This window comes from Pleurodeles waltl, chromosome 7 (genome assembly GCF_031143425.1).
Source record: "Pleurodeles waltl isolate 20211129_DDA chromosome 7, aPleWal1.hap1.20221129, whole genome shotgun sequence".
Taxonomy (NCBI): Eukaryota; Metazoa; Chordata; class Amphibia; order Caudata; family Salamandridae; genus Pleurodeles; species Pleurodeles waltl.
This window is the reverse complement of record NC_090446.1, coordinates 1324388812-1324405890: the sequence shown is the minus strand read 5'-3', so window position 1 is coordinate 1324405890 and position 17079 is coordinate 1324388812. Positions and strand designations below refer to the sequence as shown.

At 45.7% G+C, this 17079-nt stretch overlaps 2 long non-coding RNA genes across 2 annotated transcripts in view; one reads left to right on the top strand and one right to left on the bottom strand.

Annotated features, from left to right (window-relative positions):
• Positions 1 to 7229, bottom strand: part of LOC138247392 (uncharacterized) — a 63182-nt gene extending 55953 nt beyond the window's left edge. The window contains exon 1 of the long non-coding RNA XR_011194483.1: positions 7000 to 7229. This is a non-coding gene — a long non-coding RNA (uncharacterized lncRNA). The remainder of the gene's footprint in view (positions 1 to 6999) is intronic.
• A 132-nt stretch (positions 7230 to 7361) lies between these two features.
• On the top strand, positions 7362 to 15866 carry LOC138247390 (uncharacterized). The gene is made up of 3 exons (XR_011194482.1): positions 7362 to 7491; positions 13513 to 13595; positions 13763 to 15866. It is a non-coding gene; the product is annotated as an uncharacterized lncRNA (long non-coding RNA).
• The last annotated feature ends 1213 nt before the right edge of the window (positions 15867 to 17079 follow it).

Sequence of the window (17079 nt, the reverse complement as noted above, 5' to 3'; positions counted from 1 at the left end):
CCTCGTATGTTTTTAGTAGTTAGTCAGTGCGCTCGAGGAGGGCTAAACACTGGAAAAGGCATGACATATGCATGCCTTTCACATATGAAATCAAGTGAATTTTAAAAGGCAAGCCCACGAACCAATGAAAATGACGGGCGTGACATGGGCGTGGTTAAAAGCCCACATAAAGATTACAACAGAGGCCAGAGCGATTGCGCGCGCTCAAACCTAAAAAAAGAATTGGTGTCCATTAAAGGAAATGTGCAGCTTTAAAAAGAAATTCTGATTTGGGCAGAAATTGGGGGGAGCAGGCAGTGATTCTCTGGAGCTCTGCCTATTCCCTTACTCAAGGTTGTGACCTGAGCAGCTATCAGCCGATTTCACTTCTCCCTTTTTTCAGGAAGGTTTGTGGGAAATAAGAAAATAAACAACTCTCTAAGTACTTTAAGAACATCCACATATTGGATTCTTCGCAGTTAGGCTTTGGAACAGCATACAGATGGCACTTATGGCACTTAACAACTCCATTAGGATTATGTTGGATGAAGGCTGCCCAGCGATGCTGGTATTAGTAGACCTGTTGGCTGCCTTAGATAAGATCTTTCATCCCATCCTCATTCAGAGACTATATGATATAAGTGTGCATGTAGAAACCCTGGCATGGTTCAGAAAGAACCCATGTTGTTGCTATCCATCCTTTCAAACCCAGGACAGTCACAAATAACCAGGTGGTACCTCAAGGGTCTTCCCTTTCCCCCCTCCCTTTTAAATATTTATGTGGTCCCACTTGCGAAGATTGTGAAATCCTGCAGGTATGAAATAATATCCTATGCGGATGACACCCAACTTGTGATTTTAATAGGGCAAGACCCAGGAGCCTCCAAAGCCAGTTTTATTGAAGTGGTAAACCTGGATGAATATGAGCTGCTTACAACTCAACAGACAAGAGACTGAAACCCTCCTGCATGGAAAAGCGCAGGAATTGTGAGCAGAGGACTGGTGGCTGAAAGAGCTTGGTACATCCCTTGTCCAAAGGGAATGGTAAAAAACAAATTGGGTTGACAACAAGCTCACAATGACGGAACAGGTGACTTCCATTTGTGGTACTGTGGAAGCTGAATGTATTACTAATTAATTTATGTATTTTGGATTAAGAATTTGTATCGAAATTGACTAATGTAGAAAATAATATGCAACTTGGAAAATGTGCCCACTTGAGTGGTCGGCATTAAACCAAACCATTAAATACATGTCCTTATTAAATGAATAAAAATATTATTTGAAGCGCCTGCATTTAGAAAATTGTGGCAGTATGTCAAATAATGATTTTACACTATGTATTTTGCTTTAATAATTATAGGCTTTAAGTTAGTGAGGTTTTGGCCTAATCTGCACAACCTCATATTAAACTGCACTGTTTAATAAAATGTTGTGAATGCAAGCCGGAAAAATTAATTCATGTATTGTTTGCACTGTGTTGACCAAGCAGATGTCTTTAACTTTCTCTTGAGAACTGCCTGCTAGAACGTCTTGTAGTAGAAATTGTTACACTGTATAGTTGTATGTGTGAGACAGCGATGTTCCCAGGAGCTAACAATGGATGCACCAACTTGAGTACGATGGATACAAAAGGTTACCTGACAAGCCGGACGATGGGAACAGGAGAAGAGGAGCCAATCTTTGACATGTGAAAGACAGTTTTGTTATATCTTGGATTTGGGGATTCATCTTTATTGGACTAATTGTAAACGTACGATTTCCTGACCATTGGTAATGTGGGAGGTTCTTTAGGACATTCTAATTTAGCCCAACTGCACAGAGAGGGAGTGTGCCTTTTCCTACTTTGATTTACCCTGTAGAGAGGCTTATTCTATTCTGTTTGGGGAGCTGAATAGTTCCTGATGATTTATTTCTACCTTTAACTTTATTGCTTAAAATTCTGATGCTGAATGCTGATCCCTTAGACATTGTTTCTTAAATGGTTCAGGTAGTTTAGAGACCCCGGTGTCTAAACCCTTTTACTGCCCGTTGCTGATGCTGACCGAACAGATGTCCAGCTGACAAAGATAATTACAGCTTGCTGCTTCATATTGAGTAGAGGTATAACAAAATGCTATTGTTCTTGTTGTACGTTTGTTCTTTGTTTCTAGGTACCAACCGCTAATTTTGATAGATCCATATTTGGGTGCATGTCGGGACCATGAAGTCCAAACATGCTATTCTAATCAGAGGTTAGTTAGGGAGACCCAGAGAAAGCTAACTAATTAATAATAAAATTGATGTTGCTCATTTGCTGAATCTAGATAAATGCTATTTCTATTGTCCTGTTTTTCTTGCTATTGATTTGTACTGTGACTCTTGAATGTTTAGTGGTCAATGCGTTAGCTAAATTTAGATTTTTTAGAAGATTTGGTCAACCTGTGTTGTTTATGTATGTTTACCACTTGGTTATGAGACTAATTTACGTGACATTAGCATTGTTAATATAGGGAAATAAACTTTCTACCTTTTACATAAAGGTGTGGTGTGTCATGATGTGTAAAGATTATTGACTCCAAAGAATATTTGATGATGTTTATTGATTATGATGTTGAAATTGTAGTGAATTGGAGACTTGTGGTTTTCCCCCTGCCTCCCAGTTAGTTCCAGAAAAACAATGGTCAAGGGACTCATAACGAGTCACCTGGACTATGGCAACACACTTCTTGTAGTGGTGAAAGAGGCTTTCCTGTCTAAACTACAGATGGTACAATTACGGAAGCCCGCTCAGCCTGTAAACACCCTCCTGGCTCCCCTTCTGAACCTGCTTTAAGATCCCTGCATTGGCAAACCCCTAAGGAAGCACAATCTGTTCAAATCTGTGTCTTACACACACAGCATTATTTGGGAATGACCATGGACGTCATTTAGGGGCCGCCCTGGCTTTCCCCTTGCGGCCCCTGGCTCTTCCTTTGAGACTTCGGGCCTCAGAGGTGGCAAACTCAGTGACTGGAACACAACTACAGGTTCACTTTCTTTGTTTTCTGTTAATCACCAACATCGAATTATATTTTCTGATTCATTTATTATATTTTCTGATTCACTATTGGTGTAATAAAAATTCATTACAATTTGCTTGAATATGACCCTCCCTGGCAAGTAAAAAAAGATTTTAAATATAAATTGTTTCCATGCTTTGAGGGGAGTGTGTGCTTAAGTGAGACTGGGTGTGTGTATGTGTAAATGTGTGTTTGAGTGTAAACTTGTGTTAGTAAAAGTAAAGGTGAAATAGCGTGTGATGTCATCACCGCTACCTCTGGCAGTTTGGTAAATTGACGTTCATGGGAATGACCCTTCATAACCACATACAAGGCTTTCATAGTACCTTCCGTGTAGAAACTTGAGGTCTGCGGACTACGCACTACTGACCCCAATATTTATATATCATATTAGGCCCCTTTCATTGGAACAGACAACCTCTTCAAATTCGCTCCTGCTTGAATTTTGGAAGGTTTAAAAAACTTCTGAAATTCTGGCTCTTCTAAGTAGCATCTTCTGTCTTTACCTTAGACAGCTGCATCAGTACTGGGATACTTCTCTGGGAGTGATACGGGCACTATACAAGCATAGATAACAGAACATTCCCGAAGGGGAAGATTTCTCTTTGAGAATCATTTACACCCTCAAATTGGTAGTTAGAGACTGATTAAAATGTGTGACTACAATTGAGGTCACAAACCACTGCCACATTCCTCTCTGACTCGTAAATATGAGGGGGGCATCCTTTTAATGTCCTCTGCTAATTAATATTCAGAAAAGGTCACAAAAGCCCTTTTAGGATTTGGAAAAACTTTTCCGACACTTAAAACTGCTTTTGTACATTGTGAACAGCCCTTGTGCAGTGGCAAATTCTGTGATTATGAGAACTGCAGATTTTATGACAAAAAAGGGCCTTATATGGCCTTGTAGGGCAAGCCCTGTATCCTGTGTTTCCAATTTCTCCCTAATTCTCCTGTACGGCAATAGACGGTTAACCCATATACATATGGGGAAAAGGAGATGATTCTACAAGTGAATTTCGGATATTTTTGTACAGAATTGTAGCCAATAAGAAAGGGAACAGCAGGTGACAGGAATTATCTCTATCCCTAGATGCAAGGGTATAAGGAAGAAAATGTACATATGTAAGTACCAATGGAAGTACAATCAAAGGTGTATCAGCAATAGTAATGCAACCCAGAGAGAAGCAGGCTATAGGAAAATACCCCACCGAGTAAAGGGCAGCAGGGAGAAACTCGCATAGTGAAGGCAAAAAAGAAGGTAACTCATAGATTTAAGGGATGGGAATTTAAAGAGAAAAACTACAAGGAAGGCAGCAGCAATGAAGAGCGAGCTCTTAAAATGATGGCAATATGAAATTTAACTCTCAGAGGTAATTGGCATGGACTGCAAGTAAGAAGGATGAAGGGACAAGAATAGGAATGTGTTATGGCAAGAACCATCGGAAGGGATCTCAGTCTGTAAACAAGAGGAAGGTAGCTCACAGGGATGAAGGGACTGGAACTGACGGAGGCTAGGGCGAAAAAAACAGGAAATGTACAAAGGTAAAAGTATTTTAGAAAATACAGGTGTGCATTATCAGTTCAAGTGGAATGTGTTATAAGCAATAGGAAGGAATCGCTAGTTGTGGATAAAGGCAGGGTGAGCGGAGGTAACTGAGGTTACAGCAACAAGAATGGGACATAGCGAGCGTGGACAGGAGAAATACATTTATCTGTCCAAAAGTAGAAACAATAGGAAGTTATTTCCTTATCAGGGTATGGAAATAGAGAAGGAACACAGCAAGATCAGGAAAGAGGAAGGCAACTCTCGAATTCATAGCGGTAAGGCCAAAAGAGCGGAATTCATAGGGGTAAGGCCAGAAGAAGGGACTTTATGGTGGTGAGGCCAAAAGGAAGTGATTGTATAGCAGCAGGACCAAAAGAAGAGAAATCATAGCAGTAAGACAAGAGGGAAAGGAATTCACAGTGGTAAGGTCAGAAGAAGGGAACTCATAGTAGAAAGGCCAAAAGAAAGAATTTCATAGCGGGAAAGGAACAAGTGAGTTAAGGTACACAAAAATAATATAAAAGAAGTCCATTGAGGCAAAAGCACAGCAAAGAGCAACAAAAGGGCAAACTCACTCCCACAGCGGCAAATGAAACAGGAACTCGGAGAGGGAAAGACAAAGGGAAAGACTTCTGCAAGTCACCTGTGCCTGGAACTCACAGTCAAATTGCCATTGCTGATGGCACAAAGTGCAATATAAACACCTCGAACCACCGAAGAGTAAGCGTTGAGTGGAGAACCGGTCCTAGTTCATCGGCGATGCTGGAAAAGAGGACACACACAGCCACCCTCTGCATAATGAGTCTGACAGAGACACCCGAGCGAGGGGCAGTGAGAAGAAAGGCAGAAAAACAGAGCAGGAAGAGGTGTCAGACAGGAGAGATAATTAGAAGATACAGTAGGAGGAAGCAGTTGATTCAGCACAAAGGGAAACTGGCTGACTTTATGGTTGCAGAACAGAGCGTTCATTCCTCTGGACCATCAACCCCATTTATCCGGTGAGCCGCTCCTTCTCCCTCTCTTGCAGATCCTGAGGCCGCACTAGAGCGATCTGATAATACACTAGTCATCGTTTACGTATTGCACGTCATCAATTCATTTCCCACTGGGGAATAAATAATACATATCACTCTCTTCCTTAGAGCGAGGGCCACTGGAGTTATGCGATTGTGTGGCCGAGGTGTTGTTTGCATAATTGTGCATGTACCACATTTGTTTAATAATCTATCATCTTCTGCATAATTTGCAGATTAAAAAAAAAAAAAAAAAACATCGTTTCTAGCTCAATTGGATGAAAAGTTACGATAAATGGAGCGACATGTGTTGCCTAATGCAAAGGTTGACTGGTCCCCTTTCAGTTGCTTTTGCTATACTTGAGTGTTAAACTGGTACATAGGGACATATTTACAAGCCCCTAGCACCTCCTTCCGCTGTAATAGCATAATTATTTTTACGCTAAGGCGGCGTCACGGAGGCCTTTTCCCTGGGCCAGATTTACAAAGTAGTGCAATGCAAGCATTGTGCCACTTTTTAACCCCTTGCACCACATTCTGCCTGCGCCAGGCATAATGTATGCAAGGGGTGCGTTCGTTAGGAAGTCCAGAAAAATGGTGCAGTAAAATTTATGAGATTTCACTGTGCCATTTTTCCCTTCTGCGTTAAAGTGCCGCTTCCATTGTTTCCAATAGGCCTCCCCATGCATTACTGGACTAGCTCCATAAGTTTTGGTGCTAGTCGACTAATGCGCCACAATAGCGCCAACAAATGTTGACGCTATTGTGCTAACGTATTCCATGGTGCACCGTATTGTAAATATGGCGCTAACATGGTGATGTTAATGGGGTGCAAGAAAAGTGGCACATCATATCCGATGCACCACTTACTTGTAAATATGCCCCATGGTGTTAGCAGGTGTAACAATGTCAAAATAATGAAGTAATACTACCACAAAATGAGACCATTAGTCTGAATAATTTGCATTTTCTGCAACACAATGTAGATACTCCTGCTGCATAATTTGTTCCTCCCTGTCTCATAATTTCCAGTAGCTTTCCTTATAGTGTCCTATTGACCTACGTTTTAAAACAGCCCCTTATGCAATTTACTCAATTTTAATAGTGGCGTCTAGTAGGAGTCAAGCGAAAGTTATGCCAAGTCTGGTTTTAGCCCAGTCACTTACCACCATATTTTACCCAGTGGCAATTATCTGTGCTAATTGTCAAAAGTAGGGTGAAAAACTTGTGCAAACTTGGTGAAAGAACATGGACAGTGTTATGTTTTGCTTACTTGCAATGTTCTGCGAATGCCTATGTCCTGACCTTTGAGAGAAGGCAGTTACTCACCTCTCTCGGTGATGGCTGGACGCTAGGTCGTGTTGCTTCAATTAAAGCTTTATTCAAGAACCTCACTGTGTGTATTGAGTTTACTTACCACATTTTGGCGACGAAGGCAGTCAAGAACACAACCTAGGTCAGCCGACAGGTTTTATCCCGACGTTGGCGTGCAAGCGCTCTGCACAGGCAGCCCCTGACAGTGTGGCTTTATCCTATAGGGCTTTGGAGTTAAGCCCTCCGTGAACGAGTGTTGAACAACCATGCTCGACCTCCGGTGGAAAGAGGAGGAGGAAGTGTCGCACAGCAATTGACGTGCTCTTGGAGGTCTTGAGAGTGTGTCTCAGGGCGTAGAGGAAGGAGGAAGGGGAGGAACGTAACAGACATTCCTCTCGTTTACCCATACACGTGTGTCTGTCTCCGGTCAAAGGAGCAAGGGGAGGAGCAAGGGGAGGAGCGTCTAGGCATAACAGACGTTCCCCTTCATGTGAGCTGCCTCTGATTGAAGGCGCAAGGGGAGGAGGAAGAAGAGGAGTGTCTCTTCACGTCGTGCCTGCATTTGGAGTGTTTGTGCAGAGTTTTCCCACTTAAGGTGATCTGCACACCGGTACCTATTTTCCTTGTTTAATTTATTCATCTTGTGATGTCCTGCGGAAATCTGCATATCTTTTCCTGCTTACGGTGATCTGCACACCTCTTTATATATATATTTGTGCAGAGGAAACTGCTGGTGCAATGTTTGCTGGAGGGTTTGTTTGAGTTGTTTCAATGGTGATCTGCACACCTGTTTCTATGTGTTATTGTGTTCGATTATCTGAAATATTAATGTACTGTCTCAAGGAATTCAACAGTTCTTGGTTATAGCACAAGCAGTTTATGTTAGCAATGGCTACTCAGAGCAATATATCTCCTCCACCTTTATTCCTACCTCTTCCAGGGATACCTATTTTGCCCTGAGAAGATTGGCTAGAGATGCTAGATAATTATATTATTGCCTTAGATGGTCAACATTTTCTTCTCAGAGAAAGAAAGCTATCCTGTTGAGTACTCTAGGTTGTGAAGGTCAGCGCATTTTTAAATACTTACCTCCTGTTTTGGGTCCTAAAAGTCAGCCAATGGATGATGTATTCAGAGAGGCTATTAAAAGGTTGGAGAATAGATTTGCCAAGGAGACTAATTTAGTTTTAGCTAGATATAAGTTCTATACTCAACCACAGGATCACCATGAGTTTACTGACGACTTTGTGTCGAGGTTGAGGGAATTATCAGTCAAATGTATGTTTGGGTCTATGACTGAAGAGCTAATATGAGATCAACTGATTGTCCAGTGTCGTGATAGGAAGGTTCAGGAGAGGTTATGGGCTACTAAGGACCCTACTTTGCAAGAGGCGATTGAAATGGCAAAAGTTATTGAAGAGTTACAACGGTGTATAAAAGAACTAGAAAAAAAGAGATACGTCCGTGGATGTTATGGTTTTAACTACTGACAGTTTGGGGACTCAACAAGTAGGTACAGTTTAAAATAAAAGTTTTTTCCAAAGTAAATTGGAAAGAATGCTCTTGTTGTGGCAGTGCATACCATTTGGCCGATTCTAAGAAGTGTTTTGCCATCAACAAAGAGTGTCGTAAGTGTGGCCCCAAGGGGCACTATGCTCGTATGTGTAAAGGAAAATGGTAAATCTTTCAAATATGCAAAGTCAAGCATAAATGTAGTGGGAGGATGCTGTAATATTCCTTGTGAGGATAGTATTTTAGTCGTGGATCATGAAGAGAGTTTAGTGGAGTCCGGTAGTGTGCAAAGAATTTCTAGGCCTACTGCTCTCTTCACTATAGGTGAATTTCAGGTTAATCTTATGATAGATTCTGGTTTGTAGTATACTATAATCCCTGAGAGTGTGTTCAGAGAACATTGGAAGGATGAGGAGTTGTTTCCAAAAGATATCTCTCCTGGTGGATATCAAGGAGGGAAAATTCATTTGTTGGGATACATGTTAAAATTAATACAGTTTGAAGGGAGGAGTGTCATGGGAAAGTTTATGCAGCCTTGGCAGGCCCACCTATCTTAGGTTGGATGCATCAATTTGATCTCAATATTGTTATTAGTCCAAGGGCGCCCAATCAAATTATTGTGGTGGAGGATATGCAATTGCATGATGTTTTGGAGGCGGCAAAAGATGTTTAAAAAAAAAAATTTGGGATGTTTGAAGGGCTATGTACACAAAATCATTTTAAAAGATGATGCTTTGTCAAGGCAGCATAAACTGTGCAAAATACCCTTTGTGGTGAGGGATGAGGTCAAGAATGTGATTAGTAATATGTTATCTGAAGGTATAATAGAACCTGTCTCCATGGATTTCTCCAGTGGTTATCACGCGGAAATCTGATGGTAGGGTGAGGTTATGTGTTGATTTAAGGTCTTTAAATCAAAATATTGTGGTTGACACATATCCTCTCCTTAACCCCTTCTGTGCCGAGGACGTAGTGGTTACGTCCTTCGGCACAGTGCTGCTGTGCCGAGGACGTAACCACTACGTCCTCGGCACACAGCCCAGAGGGAGCGCTCTCGCTCCCTCTGTGTGCTTCCCCCCAACCCCCAAAGTCAGGGATGGAAGGGGAAGCCCTTCCCCTTCCACCCCAACCCCCCCACCCCCCATAATGACGTCAGCGCGCGATCGCGCGCTGACGTCATTATGGGGATATCGCCGCACAGGAAGCCATTTGCTTCCTGTGCGGCGTTGAGAGAAGAGGTGAGTTCCTCTTCCCGGTGGGTGGGGGGTTTGGGCTAAAGAGGCACCGGGGGAAAAGAAAGGCTTTTCCTTTCCCCCGGTGTCTCTTTGAGCATTCCTGCTGCCCGATCGCATTGCGATCGGGCAGCAGGAATGCCCACTAGACACCAGGGATTTTATTTTTCTGTATTTATGTACTCTGTCTGGCACGCGGGGAGCGGCCCCTTGAGCAAGGGTCGCTCCCCTTTAGGGGGAAATCATTTACGGTCATTTCTGCCCCCCTTGGGGGCAGATTGGCCTACTTTTTAGCCAGATCTGCCCCCAAGGGGGGCAGAAAACACTAGATCACCAGGGTTTTTTATTTTTATGTGTATTTATGTGGGGGGTGCCCCCTTGGGCAAGGGGCGCCCCCCCCAAGGGGACAGAGAACTGTTGGCCTTTTCTGCCCCCCTTGGGGGCAGATCGGCCTATTTTTTTTAGGTCCATCTGCCCCCAAGGGGGGCAGAAGCCACTTAGGCACCAGGGATTGTGTGTGTAGTGGGTGGGGGACGCCCCCTTGGGCAAGGGTCGCTCCCCTTTGGGGGGCATGACTTTTAGGGCCATTTCTGCCCCCCTTGAGGGCAGATCAGCCTATTATTTTTAGGCTGATCTGCCCCAAGGGGGGCAGAAACCACTAGAACGGCAGGGATTTTTTTTTATGTGTTTATTTTTGTGGGGGGGTGTCCCCTTGGGCACAGGGCACCCCCCCCAAGGGGGGCATTAACCTGTTGGCCATTTCTGCCCCCCCTGGGGGCAGATGGGCCTATTTTTTTAGGCCCACCTGCCCCCAAGGGGGGCAGAAGCCACTTAGACACCAGGGATAGTGTGTGTGTGTGTTAGTGGATGGGGGGGGGCCTTGGGCAAGGGTCGCCCCCCACTTTGGGGGCACATGTACCCAGGCCATTTCTGCACCCCTTGGAGACAGATCAGCCTATTATTTTTAGGCTGATCTGCCACCAAGGGGGGCAGAAACCACTAGAACGCCAGGGATTTTTTTTATTTGTTTATTTTTGTGGAGGGGCGTCCCCTTGGTCACGGGGCGCCCCCCCAAGGGGGGCATTGACCTGTTGGCCATTTCTGCACCCCCTGGGGGCAGATGGGCCTATTTTTTTAGGCCCACCTGCCCCCAAGGGGGGCAGAAGCCACTTAGACACCAGGGATAGTGTGTGTGTGTGTGTGTGTGTGTTAGTGGATGGGGGGGGGCCTTGGGCAAGGGTCGCCCCCCACTTTGGGGGCACATGTACCCAGGCCATTTCTGCACCCCTTGGAGACAGATCAGCCTATTATTTTTAGGCTGATCTGCCCCCAGGGGGGCAGAAACCACTAGAACGCCAGGGATTTTTTTTATTTGTTTATTTTTGTGGGGGGGTGTCCCCTTGGTCACGGGGTGCCCCCCCAAGGGGGGCATTGACCTGTTGGCCATTTCTGCACCCCCTGGGGCAGATGGGCCTATTATTTTAGGCCCACCTGCCCCCAAGGGGGGCAGAAGCCACTTAGACACCAGGGATAGGGTGTGTGTGTGTGTGTGTTAGTGGATGGGGGGGGGGCCTTGGGCAAGGGTCGCCCCCCACTTTGGGGGCACATGTACCCAGGCCATTTCTGCACCCCTTGGAGACAGATCAGCCTATTATTTTTAGGCTGATCTGCCCCCAAGGGGGGCAGAAACCACTAGAACACCAGGGATTTTTTTTATTTGTTTATTTTTGTGGGGGGGCGTCCCCTTGGTCACGGGGCACCCCCCCAAGGGGGGCATTGACCTGTTGGCCATTTCTGCACCCCCTGGGGGCAGATGGGCCTATTTTTTTAGGCCCACCTGCCCCCAAGGGGGGCAGAAGCCACTTAGACACCAGGAATAGTGTGTGTGTGTGTGTGTGTTAGTGGATGGGGGGGGCCTTGGGCAAGGGTCGCCCCCCACTTTGGGGGCACATGTACCCAGGCCATTTCTGCACCCCTTGGAGACAGATCAGCCTATTATTTTTAGGTTGATCTGCCCCCAAGGGGGGCAGAAACCACTAGAACGCCAGGGATTTTTTTTATTTGTTTATTTTTGTGGGGGGGCGTCCCCTTGGTCATGGGGCGCCCCCCCAAGGGGGGCATTGACCTGTTGGCCATTTCTGCACCCCCTGGGGGCAGATGGGCCTATTTGTTTAGGCCCACCTGCCCCCAAGGGGGGCAGAAGCCACTTAGAAACCAGGGATAGTGTGTGTGTGTGTGTGTGTGTGTGTTAGTGGATGGGGGGGGGGGGCCTTGGGCAACGGTCACCCCCCACTTTGGGGGCACATGTACCCAGGCCATTTCTGCACCACTTGAAGACAGATCAGCCTATTATTTTTAGGCTGATCTGCCCCCAAGGGGGGCAGAAACCACTAGAACGCCAGGGATTTTTTTTATTTGCTTATTTTTGTGGGGGGGCGTCCCCTTGGTCACGGGGCGCCCCCCCAAGGGGGGCATTGACCTGTTGGCCATTTCTGCACCCCCTGGGGGCAGATGGGCCTATTCTTTTAGGCCCACCTGCCCCCAAGGGGGGCAGAAGCCACTTAGACACCAGGGATAGTGTGTGTGTGTGTGTGTTAGTGGATGGGGGGGGGCCTTGGGCAAGGGTCGCCCCCCACTTTGGGGGCACATGTACCCAGGCCATTTCTGCACCCCTTGGAGACAGATCAGCCTATTATTTTTAGGTTGATCTGTCCCCAAGGGGGGCAGAAACCACTAGAACGCCAGGGATTTTTTTTTTTTTTTGGGGGGGGGCGTCCCCTTGGTCACGGGGCGCCCCCCAGGGGGGCATTGACCTGTTGGCCATTTCTGCACCCCCTGGGGGCAGATGGGCCTATTTGTTTAGGCCCACCAGCACCCAAGGGGGGCAGAAGCCACTTAGACACCAGGGATAGTGTGTGTGTGTGTGTGTGTGTGTGTGTGTGTGTGTTAGTGGATGGGGGGGGGCCTTGGGCAAGGGTCACCCCCCACTTTGGGGGCACATGTACCCAGGCCATTTCTGCACCCCTTGGAGACAGATCAGCCTATTATTTTTAGGCTGATCTGCCCCCAAGGGGGGCAGAAACCACTGGAACGCCAGGGATTTTCTTTATTTGTTTATTTTTGTGGGGGGGCGTCCCCTTGGTCACGGGGCGCCCCCCCCCAAGGGGGGCATTGACCTGTTGGCCATTTCTGCACCCCCTGGGGGCAGATGGGCCTATTTTTTTAGGCCCACCTGCCCCCAAGGGGGGCAGAAGCCACTTAGACACCAGGGATAGTGTGTGTGTGTGTGTTAGTGGATGGGGGGGGCCTTGGGCAAGGGTCGCACCCCACTTTGGGGGCACATGTACCCAGGCCATTTCTGCACCCCTTGGAGACAGATCAGCCTATTATTTTTAGGCTGATCTGCCCCCAAGTGGGGCAGAAACCACTAGAACGCCAGGGATTTTTTTTATTGTTTATTTTTGTGGGGGGGCGTCCCCTTGGTCACGGGGCACCCCCCCAAGGGGGGCATTGACCTGTTGGCCATTTCTGCACCCCCTGGGGGCAGATGGGCCTATTTTCTTAGGCCCACCTGCCCCCAAGGGGGGCAGAAGCCACTTAGGCACCAGGGATAGTGTTGTGTGTGTGTTTTTTTGTTTTTTTTTGTTTGAGGGCTGTCCCCTTTGGCAAGAGTCGCTCTCCATGGGGACACACTACTAAAGGTATTTTCTGGCTTCCTTGGGGCAGACAGGCCTATTTTTTAGTAGGCCCATCTGCCCCTATGGCAGAATCCACTTAGGCACCAATTTCTAAATGTTTGATGGTGGGGTGTTTGTCAACTGAAGAAGTCTTTGCATTTGTGATAAAAAATGTTTTCCTCCTTTTTGTTCTAGTTCAAAGCTTTTGCTTTATTTGCTGTGGCTCCTTGCGGTTTTGGCGGTGGTTGACCTGCAGTTTGCACAGTTGCATGTTTTAGGTAAGTAAAAACAATTTACTCCAAATGAGTATTGTTGCCATGCATGAATGACATGTTTGTAGGGGGTGTACTAAATGCAGGATTGTGTGTGAAATTGTCCTTAGGTTTGTGCACAATGATATTTGTTTTGTCTTATTTCTAATTTGCCTTTCTTTCTTTATTTTTAGTGGGATATCATTGGTGATTGCTGTGTAGTTGCTGGTGAATCAAGCTTTTTCAGGCAAGTGAGCGGTATAGTTTTTGAGTTTATAACTCTTACTAACAAAGCTACACTTTGTTACTTGTCTTACACAGTGCTGGTTGTTGGTGGTGAATTTGTCCAGTTAATTTTAGCAGGAGAGATCATGGCTAGCCGCATGATGACCGCTCAGCAGGTGGTTGGTATGCTTTTTGAGTCACAGTCTGATCATGACTATGAGACGGACTCTGCATCTGAGGCAGAGGAGGAAGTCAGAGATTCTGGCAGTGATGTTTCTGTTGGAGGGGAATCTTCTGATGATGAAGCCACACTTAGTGCAGATGAAGGGCCTGTTTTAAAGGAGGACATTGATGTGCCAATAGTGCAGCAACCTGGGGCTGGAAGGTTTCCCGTTATAAGACCTGATGTCTGGGTTGCCCCAAACATGGAGCAGCCAGAGTTGCCTGCCTTTACTGGTCTACCGGGGTGTAACGCCAATACAGAGAACTTTTTGCCTATCAATTTCTTTGAGTTATTCATGGATGATATGTTTTTGGAAGAGATTGTTGAGCAGACTAATTTGTATGCGGAGCAGCATTTGAGGGACAACGCTGCTAGACTTAGGCCACACTCTAGAGCTGCCCAGTGGATTCCCACAAATTTGGAGGAGATAAAAAAGTTTTTTGGGTTTGACTTTTTTGATGGGGTTGATAAGGAAGCCGTCACTGGCTTCTTATTGGTCTTCTCGTCCCTTGATGGCATCAGCTATATTTCCAGCGACCATGAGTCGTAATCGGTATTTGCTTCTTCTTAGGATGCTGCATTTTGTTGACAATGCATTAGCCTTGCCACAAGATCACCCAGATTCTGACCGTCTTTTTAAGATTAGGCCTGTCCTTGATCATTTTGTAGATCAGTTTTCGGAGGTCTATGTTCCAGGCAAAGAGTTAAGTGTGGACGAGCCTTTGGTCCTCTTCAAGGGTCGTTTGGTTTTTAGGCAGTACATTCCTAGCAAAAGGGCACGATATGGAATTAAATTGTATATGCTGTCTGAAAGTAGGACAGGATATGTGTATAGTTTCCGTGTGTACACTGGTAGGGATTCCAATATTGACCCCCCTGGTTGTCCTCCCACTTTTGGAGTTACTGAGAAAATTGTGTGGGATCTTGGTAGACGACTGTTCAACAAAGGTCACCATTTGTATGTAGATAACTTCTACACTGGTGTGCAGTTGTTCAAGGAATTGTTTAGAGTGGACACAGTTGCTTGTGGCACAATCCGTTCTAACCTGAAAAGCTATCCAAGGGAGCTTGTCTGTAAAAAACTTGAGAGGGGACAGTGCTGTGCCTTGCGGAACGAGGAGCTGCTAGCTTTGAAATTTTCAGACAAGAGGGATGTCTACATGCTAAGTACCATCCATGATGAGAGTACTTCCCCTGGGACTGTTTGGGGCCAGGTTGCTGAAGTGCGCAAACCTGTGTGCATTTTAGATTATAATAAGCACATGGGAGGTGTAGATAGAGTTGACCAGAGGTTGGAACCTTATACTGCTATTCGTAACTCTTACGTTTGGTATAAGAAGTTAGCACTTCACCTCTTCCACTTAGCAACCTTCAATGCTTTTATTGTGTTTAGGGATAGGTCTCCAGAGTCAAAGATGACATTTGTGAAATTTCAGGAGTCAGTGATAGAGAGCCTTATTGTTGTGGAACAGGCCAGAGTTCCTAGAGAAGCAGTGGTGGAGGATGTGGCTAGATTGAAAGATCGCCACTTTGCTGAGACCATTCCTCCCACACCCAAAAAAGACTTTCCAGCTAAGAAATGTAGAGTGTGTTTTCGAAGAGGTATCCGGAGGGAGACTCGAATGTACTGCCCAGATTGTCCTTCAAAGCCTAGGCTGTGTGTCGGTGGTTGTTTTAAGAATTACCACACCCAGAAGAATTTCTCGGAACAACCATGAGTGTAAACTCATGTCTGTTTTGTAGTTTCATGTGTTTAGTTTCATGGTTAGCATTTCTGTCATGTTCTTAGTTAGAGCTTTTGTGTTTGTAGTTTTGTAATTCTTTCTTCTTAGTTAGGGGTTCCTCTGTTTAAAAAAAAAAAAAATGATGCCATTGTGTGTGGAGTGGGGCTTGGCTGAGAGTGTACATATTGACTTGCTGTTGGCTATTGCAACAGACTGCCAGCCAAACACCAGTCCACACACTTCCATCAGCTGGTGTGATTGTTGTATCAGGCATGTGGGCGTATGTAAGTGATGGGCCCTTGAGTGGCGCTGTCTGTCGATGTGAGTGTTGTAATGTGCTGGGCCCGTGGCTGGCGGTGTGAATGGCCTTGTGTGTGTCATGTATGAAAGTTGTGTGAATGGACTGTAAAGCGGTTGGTGCCTTGTCGCGGCTTTACAGCTCACGAGCTGTGAGTCATTGGTTCAGTTTTTTGCCTTTCAGTTACTAAAAGTGCATTTCATTTTTGTGAAAGCTCTTGTTAGTAAAATTTGATCCACTGAACCATCACTCACCCTCGTGCCAAATCCAACCAGTATGTGTGGTAAAAATGACAAAACCTGCTCCGCTGTAATCAGGCGTCGCAGCACACCTGTGACACGCTAGGTGCCTCAGGTTGGACCCCGATGATGAAGCATGCCACCAACTTGGTTGGTGGGTGAGGGGTCTTTTTCACATAACCTAAGTGTGTTTCTTTTCAAACTTTTAGTGTTTGGCACATCACGGACGTATGTGGGCACATCAAGACGATATATTACAAAACTACCTGTGTTTGGGGGGGAGAGGGCACCTATGTTTTTGGTCCTGTGTGCGGCCTTCATCTAGGGAAACCTACCAAACCCAGACATTTTTTAAAACTAGACACCCCAAGGAGTCCAGGGAGGTGTGGCTTGCGTGGATCCCCGAACATTTTCTTACCCAGACTCCTCTGTAAACCTCAAAATTTGCTTAAAAAAGCATATTTTCCTGACTTTTCCTCGTAGGATCACCACTCCAGCACAAAATTCCTACTCCACAGTGTTCCCCTCAGTCTCCCAAGTAAAATGACACCTCACTTACGTGGGTACCCAAAGCAGAGTCAGTCTAAAGATCTATAAAAGAATATGTCCTTATAAACTCGCTGTGCTATCCCCTCTATCTCTACAAGTTTTGGGCCTTATTCTGTTGCAGGCACCTGGCCCACCCACACAAGTGAGGTATCATTTTTATCGGGAGACTTGGGGGAACGCTGGGTGGAAGGAAATTTGTGGCTCCACTCAGATTCCAGAACTGTCTGTCACCGAAATGTTTGGAAAATGCGTT